Raw genomic sequence first — 17,293 nt, forward strand, 5'->3', positions numbered from 1 at the left:
AAAAAAAAAAAAAAGGTTCTGAAGAACTTAGGGGCAAGAGAGGAATAAAGATACAGATGTAGAGAATGGACTTGAGGACATGGAGTCGGGGAAGTGTAAGCTGGGGCGAAGTGAGAGAGTGGCATGGACATATATACAGTATCAAATGTAAAATAGATATCTAGTGGAAAGAAGTTGCATAGCACAGGGAGATCAGCTCGGTGCTTTGTAACCACCTGGAGGGGTGGGATGGGGAAGGTGCGAGGGAAACACAAGAGGGAGGAGATATGGGGACATATGTATACATATAGCTGATTCACTTTGTTATATAGCAGAAACTAACACACCACTGTAAAGCAATTATATACCAATAAAGATGTTAAAAAAATTCTTACAGCTAAAAAGTCCACTTTATCATTATAAGGTCATATTTTGTATGTAAGAAAAGTACTCAATTATGAGTTGATTAGATTGTTCACTTGATTATTTTTATTACCTTCATTACCTCTACATCTCAGCCTGCCCTTTTTATTTTAGGGCCCTGAGGGCAGACCCATGTGCATATAAATCTTTGTTTAGGCTCTGCTATGGCAGAATGTGGGACTAGCCAATCAGTTTTCTTGATAATCATTTTGATGGATCTGCACAGAATTTTAATTTCATTCCTAATTGTGGATTATTTAAGATAAATACTTATCAACAAGCCATAAATCTTCAATTATTTAAGATTTAATTAACCTCTGGTGTCTGATTTTTTTCTGGTACAGAGTCTATATTTAGATACCTAACTACTCACATGGAGGGTTTTAGACTAGTGTGTGAAATATCAAAGTTTAGAGTTTTTTTATTTAAAAAATAAGATTCCAATGGTCTCATCAACCTTGTATCAAATTTGAGCAGAGGAACCATCCAGTTGTCAGAAGTTCTGGCAGCAAATTATCTAGATTCTTATTTCCAGAAACCAATAAATGAAAATCTTACATAAAGAACAAAAGCATTAAAACAAAGGCCCAAATATTAAAACAATGAAATATATGAGAATGATCTTCATGCAATTAGAGTTACAATTGCAATTTATGAGAAAATGGATTCCAATCTCTTAAGTGGAACACTCATATCACTTACATTTATACCAGAAATTATTTCTGGGAAAAAAAGGGCTGCAAAACAAAATTTGCAAATCAATTGTTGTAAAAACGACATAATTTTCCCAAGTTTACCCTCAGCTTCTTCAAAGACGGTTTCTGAATTCTTTTGCATGGATAAATATACTTTTCCATTTTTTGGTCTCTTTTGGAGTAATAATAAAATAAGAATTACAAAGTATGATTAAAACCCTGTGCATTCTTGTGCAAGGCTAGAACCGTGGAGCATGTTAGATATAGCCTTAATCTACTTATTGCTCTATTATCTCATTTATCTGATTTTGGTATACTTTAGAAAATGTTTATTATAAAATATGTAATTCTAACATTTATAATTGATTAAATGAGCTGCCTGAGGCCATTACTCTAAAATTGAGCATCTGAGACTTGATCAGAACTTAGAAATACACACACACACACACACACACACACACAAAACCCATGCAAAATATCTGATCAAAGATGTCTTCACATCTTAATTTATTTTTCTGTTTGCTGTCTACAGTGATATTAACCAGAAAAAATTGAATTCTAGTTTTCTTCTCATAAAGAATTTCTTATTTCTTATAACTTAACTTCTAAGATAAAAAGAAAAATTTGGATTTTAGCATCTTTACCATAACAATATCAATTCATTTTACAAACACCATCTGTAATGTATTAAGGATTTCCTGTAGAAAGAAACATGGTAAAATGATGATCTTTAGTGTTAGAGCCAGTGTGACAGTGGCAAGAAATCACTGACTACCACTGACCTTGAGAGGTTCTTAATCTCTTTGAGTATCGTTTCCTTTCCTGTTAAAATGGGGTTTTCTACATCTCACAAGGATGTATGAGGATTGCCTTCAATAATGCAAGTAAACCACTGTCTCATGAAACATAGTTGGTGCTTACTAAACTTTAGTTTCCATCCTCTTCTTTTTTAAGCATCTCATCTCTTTTGCTCTTATTTAACCTGTTGCTGCTGTATCTGAGAAGTTACCAGAAAATGCATGTAGTAATCTGCAGTCCACAGAATTTACATCACACAGCATTATTTCTGTTAATGAATAAGACAAGATTAGAACCACAATGAACTATTCCTCACCTGCCAAGTGTGGTTAAGTGATTTGCCCAGATCACCCAAGAGAATGTAGAAAAACAGGAACTTCTTCACTGATGATGGGAGTGAAACTGATACAATAATTTTGGAAGTATCTCAGAACTATCTTTATTTTTTTCTTTTGAGGTCTTGCTTTCTCTAATGTCAATATTTTCAACTTTAGTAAAAATTATCTTTTAAAAAAGAGAAGTAGATTTCCTTTGCTGTGCAAAAACTTCTAAGTTTCATTAGGTCCCATTTGTTTATTTTTGTTTCTATTTTCATTACTTTAGGAGGTGGATCCAAAAAGATATTGCTGTGATGTATGTCAAAGAGTGTTCTGCCTATGTTTGCTTCTAAGAGTTTTATAGTATCCAGTCTTACAATTAAGTCTTTGATCTATTTTGAGTTTGTTTTTGTATATGGTGTTAGAGAATGTTCTAATTTCATTCTTTTACATGTAGCTGTCCAGTTTCCCCAACACCACTTATTGAAGAGACTGTCTTTTCTCCATTTTATATTCTGGCCTCCTTTGTCATAGATTAATTGACCATAGGTGTATGGGTTTATTTCTGGGCTTTCTATCCTGTTCCACTGATCTATATTTCTGTTTTTGTTCTGGTACCATAGTGTTTTGATTACTGTAGCTTTGTAGTATAGTCTGAAGACAGGGAGCCTGATTCCTCCAGATACATTTTTCTTTCTCAGGATAGATATGGAAGCAATCTAAATGACAATTGACAGAGGTATGGATAAAGAAGATGTGGTACATATATACAATGGAATACTACTCAGCCATAAAAAAGAATAAAATAATGCCATTTGCAACAACATGGATGGACCTACAGATTATCATACTAAGTGGAGTCAATGACAAATATCATTTAACTTACATGTGGAAGCTAAAAAAATGATACAAATGAACTTATTTACAAAAGAGAAACAAACTCACAGACTTCAAAAGTAAACTTATGGTTACCAAAGGGGAAATGTGGGGAGGGCAAAAATGATACAAATGAACTTATTTACAAAACAGAAACAAACTCACAGACTTCAAAAGTAAACTTATGGTTACCAAAGGGGAAATGTGGGGAGGGCAATAAATTAGGAGTTTGGGATTAACATATACACACTACTATATACAAAATAGATAATCAGCAAGGACCTACTGTATAGCACAGGGAACTCTACTCAATATTCTGTGATAACCTATATGAGAAAAGAATCTGAAAAAGAATGGATAAATGTGAATGTATAGCTAAATCACTTTTTTGTACACCTGAAACTAATACAATTTTGTAAATCAACTCTATTGCAATCAAATTAAAATATTTAAAAAAGTTAAATTAAAAAAATCATCTTTCACAAAAGCTAAATAAATAAAATAAAACAGGTAAGGAGTTGAAGCAATTAGCATGCAGTGAAGATCTTGTTAAACACATGGAAGACAGGGTCATTTCAGAATCAACCATTTTGTTTTTCCACTATACAATCCAGAATGTTGATAATAAATAAATTCACATATATATAAATATATACATAAATACAAAAAAATAGAAGTAGAGAAATGTAAATGTTTTTGAGAATAAAATGCTACTGAATAGAGTTTGAACTGGTAGCAAATGTAGGCTTTCCTTGTATAGATAATGTTAATTCTGTAAAGTATAATTTTTACATTGGGAAATAGATGTTTTCATGTTAAACTACTTCTCATGATGTATAGACACAAGCTCAAGTTTCATCTGTTAAACCTGACCTCAAGCTTCTCCACACAATCTTCTTGTAAGACCATGGCAGAAAGTGCATTCTGTTTTTCAGACACTGATGTCACCAAGGCCTGCTTGATTGTTTTGTTTGTTGTTCAGAGTCAGGAAGTATCCTCAGAAAGACTTCCCTCAGCTGGTTGGTTTCTGCACTAGCTCTTGGGGTTGGCACTTGGGGCCTATATTTTGAGAAGGTTCTGTCGGAGGGAGAAGTAGGGTTTCTGGAGAAGCCTTGTCTTGTAGGAGCTCCCTGAATCTTTGCTGGAGGCCAGAGACTTTTGCTAAAGTGTGGGTTGAATGTGCCCTAGCTTGGCAGGGCACTGAGGAGTGGTTGCACATTACTATGGAAGATTTCTTTCTAGAGAAATTCTTCTAAACTATGCTTTGGCATCTTTTAATGGCAAGAAAACATATGAAGAATATGCCAACCTTATTAGTTATGAGGGAAACACCAATAACATCACAATTTTGTTTTAGTGAACATCAGGGTCACAAAAATTAAAACATCTAATGTTAAAGAGCAGGAACTCATGAAATACTGCTTAGAACATAAATTGGTAAAACTACTTTTAGAAACAATTTAGTATTGTTTTGTAAAAACTGAAATTTACATGATTTTTGACTCAGAACTTCATCTTTCAGGTCTATGCCTATGATAAACTTGCACATATGCACTTCTGGATGATATAAAATAATTTTTCATAGCTGGTTGTTCCAAACACCCTAAAAACTGGAAACATGCCAAATATTCCTCAACATTAAAATGTATAAATAACTTGTAGAATATTTAGACAATGGAATATTCTACAGCAATGAAAAAGGATGAACCATAACTACCAATATAGCTATATTCAAAAACATAATGCTTGAAAAAGCAAGGTGGAGATTCAATTTATATGAAGTTGAAAGATGTGAAAACTTTATCAACATAGTGTTTTGGGAGAATGGTAAACTATAGTAAAAAGCATGATATGATAAGCAGAAAATTCAGATAGATGGGGAAGTAGAGAAGTAAGAAACACAGGTCCCTTATAAGATATTGGAATTTTTTTCTTAAAAGTTAATAGTAAGTACACCTTATGTTTATATCATATACACACATATGAATATAAATATGTATGTATTACTTCATATGCATTAAGTATTTTATAATTTAAAATAATAGATTATTTTTCCTGTAAGTTCATTGGACCTTGACAACTCTACTTTAGCAATGTAAAGAATAATTCAAAAAGGGGAGAGGGAGTCTTACCATTTCTAATCAGTACATTGCATTTTATAAACTGAATAAATCTTCCTGGCCCTCCAACCAGTCAGTCTCTTTATATAGTCACTTTTCCCCCCAGATTTATTGAGATATAATTGACATATAAAATTATATGAGTTTAAGATGTACAGAGTGTCAATTTATTACATTTGTATATTGCAAAGTGATTACCACAATAGCATTAGCTAACATCTCCATCATGTCATATAATTACCATTTCTTTTTTGTAGTGAGAACATTCAAGTATATGATACAATATTATTAGCTATAATCACCACATTGTACATTAGATCTCTAGAACTTGTTAATCTTATAAATGGAAGTTTGTACTCTTTGACCAATAGCCCCCCATTTCCCTTACCACCTCCCCTGCCCCTAACAATTACTTCTACTCCCTGTTTTTCTGAGTTGGGCTTTTTTAGATTCTACATGTAAGTGATATCATACGGAAGTGATATCATACGGTATTTGGTTTTCTCAGTCTGACTTGTTTCACTTAGTATTTACAGTCATTTTTTAAAAAACAAATTTCAGTAGCCAAAAGTTATTAAAAATGAATTGAATATTTTACTTGGAGCTCTCAGAAAAACATTAAAGGGAATCCAGACTGTAACTAAGAGGAGAAAATTCCCTTTTCCTACCTTCTCTGTTGTCTCACAACCGTTGGCAGTCAACTGGCCAACCGCGTCCCCTCCCCACAGGGTTCCACTAACAGATCAGACCCTGCATTTGATATTCCCTCCTCCTCCTCCTTCCCTCTATCTTTCCCCTCTCTTTCTCCTCTCTATATTGAGTAATATACTAGCTGCATGAAATGTATTTTGTATATCACCCTATTTTTCTCTTTGTTGGTATGGTTTGTATAAGGTTGAAAATTCCTCTTCCTTGTTGAAAATCTTCTCTCAAGCCTTTAGACTTAGAGCCTCTTGGGAGGTGGTTTCTGACTACCAATCCAATTTATTTATTTCTGGTTCCTTTGGGTTCTCTAATTCTTCTTAAGTCAATTTTGTTAGTTTATATTTTTAAATTATTTTTATTTCATTTAAGATTTGTAAAGCACTGAACTATATAGTCTTTCACAGTAATATCTTTATTTTAAAGGTGTCTTCTGTGTCTGAGTTTTGACATATTTTCATTCCAATATTGTTATTTGTGTCTCTTTCTTCTTGTGCACTTTTACCACAGGATTTTCTATGTTATATCTTTCAAAAAAACCACCTGGTTTAAAAAATAAAAACTATTTTTTTTTAACAAAAATGTTTCTATTTTATTTATGCTACTGTGTTTATCTCTTCTCTTCTACTTTATTTTGAATTACTTTGCTGTTCTTTTTCTAGTTTCTTGACTCAAATGTTTAGGTCAATTATCTTCAAAACTTTAAAAGGTCCATATGGAAGAAAAAGGCTCTGAGTTCTGATTTTAGGTTTAGAATTGTCAGAGGCACTTTTATTTAATTCAACCTGGTTGTAAACAATTGTGGCAAGGAGGCAGGAAATTATCAACCAATATTTTAAAATATTAGAAGTTGTACTGAATTTTTTATTTTATTTATTTTTTTGTTTTTTTGCGGTATGCGGGCCTCTCACTGCTGTGGCCTCTCCTGTTGTGGAGCACAGGCTCCGGACACGCAGGCTCAGCGGCCATGGCTTACGGGCCCAGCCACTCCGCGGCATGTGGGATCTTCCCGGACCGGGGCACAAACCCATGTCCCCTGCATCGGCAGGCGGACTCTGAACCACTGCGCCACCAGGGAACCCCTGTACTGAATTTTTATAGTGGGTTATAAGCAAAAAGTTCAACCTAAGATGGGAAAAGAGAAAAAAGTCATGTTTTTGCCTTCAGTTATATCTGAAGTGATTACCAATAGGTATTGTTTATGAATTATCATATATTTTATGACTTCTCACAATTATTCAAATATGCTTCAAAATCAAATATGCTTCACATATGCTCAACAAACATTTTGATAACAAAATAATTATATTATTACTATTTTGATAACAAAATAATTTTTATCTCTTTATGTTAAATGGCAATGAAGGAGGAACTGTGATATTCAGCAAGAGAGGCAGGAAAACTCAACAGGAATCTATCCTGTGTTATAAACACCAGGGTATAATCAGATTAAATACTACTTGGGAACTAGGCCTTAGTTTGTTAGCTAACCATGAAGTTGTTTGTTTAAGTCACTAGGTCATGAATTCAGCTTCACTTATATAACAATTTAAGATACTTTATAGCACGGCATCTGAATAAACAAAGGACTTCGACTGTTATGTCATTTTTTTCATTCATACACACAAGATAGCCTTTATTAAACTCTATGATCAGGTTTATAGGTTTTGCTCATAGTATGAAAAGGGAATTTAAAAAATCTGCATTTCTGGAATATTGCTTGCTAATAGATTTAAGTCAACTTTATCACCTATCTCTTTGAAAATTTCCCCCTTGGTTGCAGGATGTACATACTTGCTCTCACCCTGAGGCAATTAATGCCAGTGGTTCAATGTTTGGAGTAATCATAGGAAATCAGGAGGGAAGGCTGATAAGGGATGGAGTATTATCAACATTGTAAGCATTTAAGTGAACCAACCATGCTCATGTTTCTGACAGCAGCACCTAGTGCACCTGATGGTCAGCAGTGTGAGCATGGATTATGGGTCTGACAGCTTTGGGGACAAAGGAAGATAGCTCTGTTAGCATGGGCACCCTTGATGACAAGCCTGGAAAACAGAAGAACAGATAAGTCAAAAGAGTCTGAACAGGAGAGAAGAAAAATAGCAGATGTTGTATTACAACTGAAAATACTTATTCACGAGCATCCTCTGGGGATTCTGTGACATAATTGAGAGGGAATAGGCAGTCCTTTTATTTTTAAGTTATTGTGGCAGGGAAACATAGGCAACATATTTTGTAGGCCAGGATGCCTTGGTTATGAGTAGAAGGAGAACATGGATTAAGTAGAAGCAATAATAGTAATTATTATAATATCCAGCTTCTACTGAGAATAAAGCTTTACATGCCTTAAACTGTTTATTGCATTCTTTCAATAGTTGAGCAAAACAAGGTAGGTAAAATTGTTAACCTTGTCATTACAGACTATGAAAACTATAAAAGTCATTTAGCTTGCTCAGGGGCACATAGTAAAATGCAGAATCATCATTTGATACTGAAGATTTCTGACTTTGGAATCTGAGGGCTCTCTCTGCCTCTGTAGGCAGTACTGAGCCTTAGGACCAGGAGGGAGACAGGAGTCCACTAAATCCTAGGGCTTCTCACTGCAGCTTCAAGGGGAGTTTTTGAATATAGGACATTGGAGGATCCCATGAGACTGGCCTCGGCTCCTGATCTCCTCTTCTTATAAGGACACCAGTCGTGTTGGATTAGGGTCCACTCTAATGACTTCATTTTCACTCAATTACCTCTTTAAAGACCTTATTGCCAAATACAGTTACATTCTGAATTACTGGGGGTTAGAACTGCAGCATATTAATTTTGGAGGGACACAATCCAGCCCATAACAGAGATACACTGACATATTTTAGGATTTCATAAAAAGGGTTTCTGTGAAAAAATATCAATGATAATATTATAAAATATGTGGTAAAATATAAGTGCAAATGGAAAACTTTGAACTAAGGGAAGAAATTGGTTAATAGTAGAGTCTAAGGACATTTAATAGTGATCAAAAAGTTAATCCATCAAGAAGATATAACAGTCATAACCATATATGCTCTTAACAACAGAGTCTGAAAATACACAAAACAACTGACAGAATTAAAGGGAGAAATAGGAAATTCAACAATAATAATTGGAGATTTCAGTACCTCACTTTAAATAATAGATAGAGCAATGAGGCAGAAGACCAATAAGGAAATAGAAGACTGAACAACACTATAAACCAAGTAGACATTACAGGCATCTATGGAACACAAACCCAACAATGCTTGAATACATATCCTTCTCAAGTGCATACTAAACATTCCCCAGGATAGACCATAGGCTATATTATAAAACAATCATAGATAAATGTAAAAGGATCAAAACCATACAAAATATGTTTTCCAACCACAAAGGAATGAAATTAGAAATTAATAACAGAAAAAATTTGATATATTTACAAAAAGTTGAAATTAAACAAAATATACCTAAATAACCAATGGGTGAAAGAAGAAACCACAAAGAAAATTAAAAAATACTCTGAGATGAATGAAAATAAAAACACAACTTAACAAAACTTATGAGATGCAGCTAAAGCAGTGTTTAGAGGGAAATTTATCGCTGTAAATATCTCAAATCAATAACCTAAACTTCCACTTTAAAATACTGGAGAAAGAAAGGAAAACCAAATCTAAAGTAAGCAGACAAAGAAAATAGTAAATTTTAGAGAGAAAATGAATAAAGTAGAGAATGGAATAAAATTAATAAAATAGAATCAGTGAAACCAAAAGTTAGTTTTTTGAAAAGATCAACAAAATTGACAAAATTTTTAGCCAGAATGACCAAGAAAAAAAAAAAAGAGAAGACTTAAATTACTTACATAAGGAATGAAAAGGGAGCATTACTGCCAACCTCACAATAATTAAAAAGAATTATAGTGGAAAACTATGAACATCTGCTATTAACAATTAAATAATTTAGATGAAAGGAAGAAATTTCCTAAAAGATACAAACTACTGAAACTAACTGAAGAAGAAATAGAAAATCTGTATAGATCCAAAACAAGTATTTGAATGAATCCCCTGAAAGATATGTTAATGTTCTAACTCCTAGTAACTCAGAATGTGACCTTATTTGGAAATGGGGTCATTATAGATGTAATTAATTAAATTAAGATAAGGTCATACTGAAATAGGGTGAGCTTTACTCCAATATGACTGGTGTTTTAAGCTAGCCAATTTGTGGTACTTTGTTATGGTAGCTCTAGGAACTAATGTAATAAATAAAGAGATTGAGTCAATAATCAAAAAACTTCCCACAAAGAAAAGCCCAGGCCCACATGGCTTCACTGGTGTATTCTACCAAATGTTTAAAGAATAATTAAAACCAATCCTTCCAAAACTTCTCTAAAAAATAGAAGAGGAGGGCTTCCCTGGTGGCGCAGTGGTTGCGTGTCCGCCTGCCGATGCAGGGGAACCGGGTTCGTGCCCCGGTCTGGGAGGATCCCACATGCCGCGGAGCGGCTGGGCCCGTGAGCCATGGCCGCTGGGCCTGCGCGTCCGGAGCCTGTGCTCCGCAACGAGAGAGGCCACAACAGTGAGACGCCCGCATACCCCCCCCCAAAAAAAAAAAAAAAAAAAAAGAAGAGGAGAGAATTCTTCATGTCTCATTCTACGAGGCCAGTCAAAACATCACAATAAATCTACAGACCAGTCTCTTTTATGATCATAGGTAAAAAATCCTCAGTAAAATACTAGAAAATTGAATTCTTCAACTAAAAAGAATTATACACCATTATCAAGTGAGCTTTGTCCTAGAAGTGCAAGGTTAGTTTAACATTTGATGATCAATGAATGCATTGAACCATATTGATAGAATAAAGGGCAAAAACCACACTATAATCTCAATAGACACAGAGGAGCATTTGAAAAAGTCCAACACCTTTTCGTGATAAAAACACTGAACACACTAGAAATGGAAGGGAGCTTCCTCAACTTAATAAGGAACATCTATGAAAAACCCACAACTAGCATCATACTTAATGGTGAGAGACTGAATGCTTTCTCCCTAGGATAAGGAATAATACAAGGATTCACTATTGCTACTTCTATTCAACATTGTACTGGAGATTCTAGCCAGGACAATTGACAATAAAAAGCTATAAAAGGCATCCAGATTGGAAAGGAAGAAATAAAATGATTTCTATTTGCAGATGACATTATCTAATACAAAAAAAAAGTCTAAGAAAACCAGTAAAAATTAACTAGAACTAGTAAATGAGTTATACAAGGTATAAAATATATATAAAAATCAATTGCATTTCCATAGACTAGCAGTGAAAAATTTTTAAATGAAATTAAGAAAACAAATTCATTTTTAATGGCATCGGAGGGAAAACCGTACTTAGAACTAAATTTAACAAAAATACAAAACTCATACTCTAGAAACTACAAAACATTTTTGAAATAAATTAAAGAAATAAATGGAAATAGATATCCTATGCTCATAGATGGATAGATTATTGTTAAGATGACAGTACTTTCAAATACAATTTGATCTAAAGAGTCAACACAGTCCTTTTCAAAATACCAGTTGACTTTTTTTGTTACAGAAATTGACAAGGTGATTATAAAATTCCTGTGGAAATACAACGAACCCAGGATAGAGACAATCTCAAAACCAGAAAAACAAATTTGGAGGACTCACGCTGTCTGACTTCAAAACTTATTACAAAGCTACAGTAATCAAGAAAATATGGCACTGGAAAAAAGAGAGATATGTGGATCAATGGAACATTAGGAGTTCCAAAATTCTTAGATTTATGGTCAATTGATTTTGACAGGGATGCCAAGAAAATTCAATGGAGGAAAATAATCTTTCAAATGCTGGAATAACTGGATATATACTTGCAAAAGAACAAAGGCAGATCTCTTCCTTATACAATGCACAAAAATTAACCCAAGATGAATCACAGACTAAATGTAAAGGCTAAACTGTAAAACACTTTAAAAGAAAGTATAGGGGTAAATTTTCATGGTCTTGGGTTAGGCAAAGCCTTCTCAAATATGACACCAACAGTACACACAGCAAAAGAAAAAGAAGATAAATTGGATTTCCTCAAAATTAAAAACTTTGGTGCTTCAAAATATACCATGAAGAAAGTGAAAAGAAAACCCACAGAATAGGAGAAAATAATTGAAAATCATATATCTGATATATGAGAGCTGTATATAGAATATGTAAAGAGCTCTTACAATTCAAAAATAAAAAGATGAGAAACTAAATTTAAAAATGGGTAAAGGATCTAAGTAGACATTTACCCAAAGAAGGTATATAAATGACGAATAAATCCATGAAAAAATGCCCAACATCATTACTTGTTAGAAAAGTGCAAATCAAAACCACATGAAATACAACTTTTCACTCACTAGAATGGTTATAATAAAAAAAACAGATAGTAAGTGTGTTGAAAAGAATGTAGAAAAATTTGAACACTTGTACTCTTTTGATAGGAATGTAAAGTAGTACAGCTGTTTTTAAAAACAGTGGCTGTTCCTAAAAAAGTTAAAATAAGAGTTATATGTCCTAGCTATTCCACTCTTAAGTATATACCCAAGAGAAATGAACACTATGTTCATACAAAATCTTGTACATGAATGTTCAGAGTAGCATTGTTCATAATAGCCAAAATGTTGAAATAACTCAATGTGCATCAACGGATGAATGGATAAACAAATGTGGTATATCCATACAATCGAATATTATTGGGTAATAGAAAGTAATGAAGTACTGATACATGCTTCCACTTGAATGAACCTTGAAACATTATGGTAAATGAAAGAAACTAGTTAGAAAAGACCACATATTGTATGATTCCGTATAGGAATGTTCATAATGGGTAAATCTATAGAGACGGAAAGTAGATTAATGGTTGTCTAGGAAAAGGAGACTGGGGAAGAAATGAGGAATGACTGATAAAGGTTTCTTTTTGAAGTGATACAAATATTCAAAAATTGACTACTGTGATGGTTGCACATGTCTTTGAATATTTTAGAAAACATTGAATGGTACATGTTAAATGGTTGAATTGTATGGTATGTGAATCATATCTCAATAAAGTTGTTACATATATTTTAAAAAAGATTAGAATATGGAAGGGACTGACCTAGGCTCCAAGAAGAAAAGGAGAAGATCTAAAAAGAGGACATAGAAAAATACAGGCTACTGGGTGAACCTAACTCATAGTGAAGAGGGCTCCTGATGCCCAAAGAAGCTACTGGTATCAGTAGAAAGAAGTGAGGAATAAAAGGGAAGAAAACTGTCTAAGAACCTACTATTAGCTCAGCACTGTGATAACTGCTTCAAGTGTATTAACTCACGGGGTCATCTTAGCATCTTATGAGATGGGCATTGTTACCCGTAGTTTACAAATGAGGACAGTGAGTCTCAGAGAAGTCAGTTTGGCTCATCCAGAATTATACAGCCACCAATAAATAAGAACTAGAATTCAAGACAAGCTGGGTCACTCCAGACCCTAGTCCTTTTTCCTGTACCTGTGTGCTCCGGAAGCCCCGCGAGGACCAGACTCCAGTGACTGCTGTCAGACCTGCTCTTGGCCCCTCCTTATTAAGGAGGTAAATCTCTAGGAAAGAGGGGAAGCAGTGAGAGGGTGGGGTTTCATCAGGTGACTGAGGTGTGGAGGGGAGGAAATCAACAATGAGGTACAAATACCACCCGGAGTCCCCAAGTCGGCTTCATTTCCTGCACCTCTTTTCTGGGCTCAGTCTCATAACCAAAGGAGAGTGCTTAAAGATGGGCACAGTGTATACTAATTAGAAAGCAGAGTATCTGTGGGAGTAACATGCTGAACATGTCTAAAGTCAGTTTGACAAAGAGTTAAATGTCACAATTTGGAATTTACTACAGGCGAAACTGAGATTAAGATCAAAAGAACTTCAAGAGCTAGAAGAGCTCATTAGTGTCTAAGAGCCTTGTTTTTCCTACTGTGACATCACCAAGCTGCTTACTTTGTATGGCTAGAGTTTATACAACTACTGCAGAGAAAGACATGGCAGAATGTAAATGTTTGTTAAATCTCTTCATTATGGGTCTTTTGGCCTGTTTTCTGGTGTAGATTCAGTGTTTATCACATTGCCCAGAAACTAACATAATGCCTGGTGCCTAATATAGTGACTGGATCTTGGTAGAAGCTTAATGAATATTTACAGATTGAATGTGTTGGAAAAAATTTGTATTCACCTGTTAAAGTCTTTCTCTCGCTGCCTTTGAAATTCCACTTAGCCCTTTTATGTTCAAAATGATTTTATAAGACCTCAAATTGAAATCATTCATCTTTTATTTTGCTGATTAAAATTCATTTCTTTAGAAAGTCCCAACAACAAGACCAGAAAGATGCAGAGTTGTGAAATGAGTACAAAAACTGTAATTGGATGGCTGCCTCTGGAAACTGAAGTTAGTAGACAGATTGTTTTGGCTTCCTAATGTTCAAACTTTTTAGGAGCTGTTTTTATTATGTTTAAGCATTTCCATCAGTGTGGCAGTGACTTTCAAAAAGTATACCTCCTCCAGTACTTTTCACCAGCCAGTTCTGTCAGCAAATCCAACTTGTGGAGTTTTCTGGCATTTCAGCAGCCAGGAAGGACAGTTGCCCACCCTAGTGGTTAACATTAATGGCACTATGCAAGGCCCAGAGGCATCCAAAGATTAAAAAAGGGGGTGATTTCTATCCTCAGTGTGGCATGACCTGAAATGGGGAGACCCTCATTTTTATATTTATTTTCTAATCTATCCAGTTGAATTTATATTCATCTAAAATTTTAACTGAGAATCATGACAAAGGTCAATTACAAAGCTATTTTCCTATCTAACTCAATTAACATCATGAAGATTTGTAACAGACTGAACTCAACTTCCTGTCCTTCGAGATGGTGAAGAGTTTTCAAATTAAAGGAGGGGTCAGGGGTTTTTCCCAAGGGGACACAGTGTCTCCGGACAGCTCCCTCAGATGGGTTGATCTACTCAGGGGCCCCTTAACTGATAGTAACCCGTCCTTCTTCTGCAAAGAGGGGCTTTGTCAGTACATGGAGGGGCATCTTTTGGGACCTTTCCTGCTGCCTAGATTGGCCAAGTAACAAAGTTCTAGCTAGCACCCTTCTCCCAGTTTAAATTTTTGTTTTGTTGGCAGAAGGATGTGGACTGATTGTACTGGGGAATCTGGGAGAGAGTGGCCTCTGTGTGTGAGCCAAGACTTTTATTCCCAGTACTCAAAAAATCAGATTTGTTTCCTGATCACAAATATTTGATTTCTGGTTATACAAATTAATGAAATTCTCAAAATCTCTGAATAGGATAGGCTTAGGGGCAAAGTTTTTGAAAGAAAGGAGTAGAGGACTTGTCTTGAAGGTACAGACTGTGTAGATTTTAAGGTTTGTTTGCAGATGGTTATTTGAATGTTTATCTAGGATGACTTGGAGAGAGACTGTGGTGAAGGGGCTTAAGCCTCAGTCCCCACCAGCCTACTCTGTGATGTAATCCTCGTTATAACATTGCACAAGGGTCAGTCGACACAAAACCAGTTTCAGAAGAGAGAGGAGAATTCTAATTGTAAGGTTTCCTTTTATGTGCTGTTCAAGGCCTCCATTCCCTCTTTCTTCCCTTTATCCCCATCATCATATTCACATGGGGATTCCTTCGACTTCTGCCATCTAAGCAGCATCCATATCCAGCCACCTCCGTTTTCATTCGTGACCATTGAAGTTGTGCTCATTTTTTTTTTTGTCAAAAGCAAACCTTCTGCCTATGCCCTCTCCTTCATCTCACAGCTTTTTACTTTTTCCTTGACCTAGAGCCCCTAGTGCTCCATGTGGTCTATGAATGTGTTTTAGGTTCTTTGTAAACCCCTTAAAATTATATGCAGAGCTTTCTTGATATGTGTTTTTGTTTTAATTAATTTTAGTTTACTTAATTTGTATACAGGTGATATCTGCACATAGTTAAATAATGAAATAATGCTAGTAAACTCATCTGCTTCACTAAGATGTTTTTTCTCACCTAACTTAACTTTCTGAGTTCCTGCAGTTCCACTCTGACATTTGATCAATAGTTGAAATATATAATTTTAATTGAAAATCATTTGAAGGCCTAGTTCAATTATTTTTCAGCAAGTAGTTTTGCTGCTGAGAATTTCAACTCTATTTTGAATTTTGTTCTGTGTTACCTATCTTTCCTTTCTGGACATTTTAGTATTTTTATTTTTAGAGTACTTGAATTTCACAGTGTTTAGCATGGATTTTTTCGTTCATTTTTTTCTGGACCTGCACTGAACCTGCTTACTTTGAAAATCCATGTCCTTCCGTTCTAGAAATTTCTTTTTTTTTCTCTATTATCTATTTGATAATTTCTTCCTCTTGATTTCTCTCTGCTTCCTGTCTCAAATTCCTATTAGTTAGATGTTGGGTTTGTCTGTACTTTTAATTTTTTACACTTTAAAATTTTCATTATCCTTATTTTTCTTTATGAAAGATTATATTTACCTTATATTCCAATCCTTCTATTTAATTTAAAATGTTGTCTACTACATTTTTTAAATTTCTGGATTTTTTATTTTGTAATTGTTTATTTAAAAAAAATCTCTGACACACAAAGTGGTATAGAGAAAAACATAATGAATACAACATGCCACCTGATTTTAAAAAATCACTACAAATAGAGTCGTAGCCCTTGTGAATAATTTTCCAATTACAGTGCCTCCTTTTCCTTTCCAGAGGTATCTGTATTGGTGTTTGTCACTGCTATGTAGATTTTTATGGTTTTACTACAATTTTCCCTTACATATTGTTTTATATTCTTAAATGTTTTATATAAATGGCATCATACTGTAAGAATTGCCACATAACTTGCTTTTATTTGCTTAAAATTGTGTTTGTGAGGTTAATTCATGGTGATATATGGAACTCATTTATTCATTTTCGTAGTTCCCATTGTAAGACTATACTACATTTTACTAATCCACATTCCTCTTAATGGATATTTTGGTTTTTTCCAGTTTTTCTTTTCTGTTATTTCAAACAATTCTACCATGAACATTCTTGCACAAGGCTCCTTGTGTACATGTTTAAGAGTTTTTCTGGGATTCATACCTAAGAGTAGAATTGCTAGTCGTAAGATATGCTTAGCTGCAACTTGGCAAGGTACTGCTTTCAAAGACAGTTTACATATTTACTCTCCCTCTTCCAGAGCTTCTGTCACTTCACGTCCTTGTCAACACTTAATATTGTCAGAATTTAAAATTTTCCCCAATTTAATGATTGTGACATTTATTACAGAGTGGTTTTAATTCTCATCTCTCTCACTACTAATGATATTAGTCATTTATATA

This window comes from Physeter macrocephalus, chromosome 2, assembly GCF_002837175.3.
Source record: "Physeter macrocephalus isolate SW-GA chromosome 2, ASM283717v5, whole genome shotgun sequence".
NCBI lineage: Eukaryota > Metazoa > Chordata > Mammalia > Artiodactyla > Physeteridae > Physeter > Physeter macrocephalus.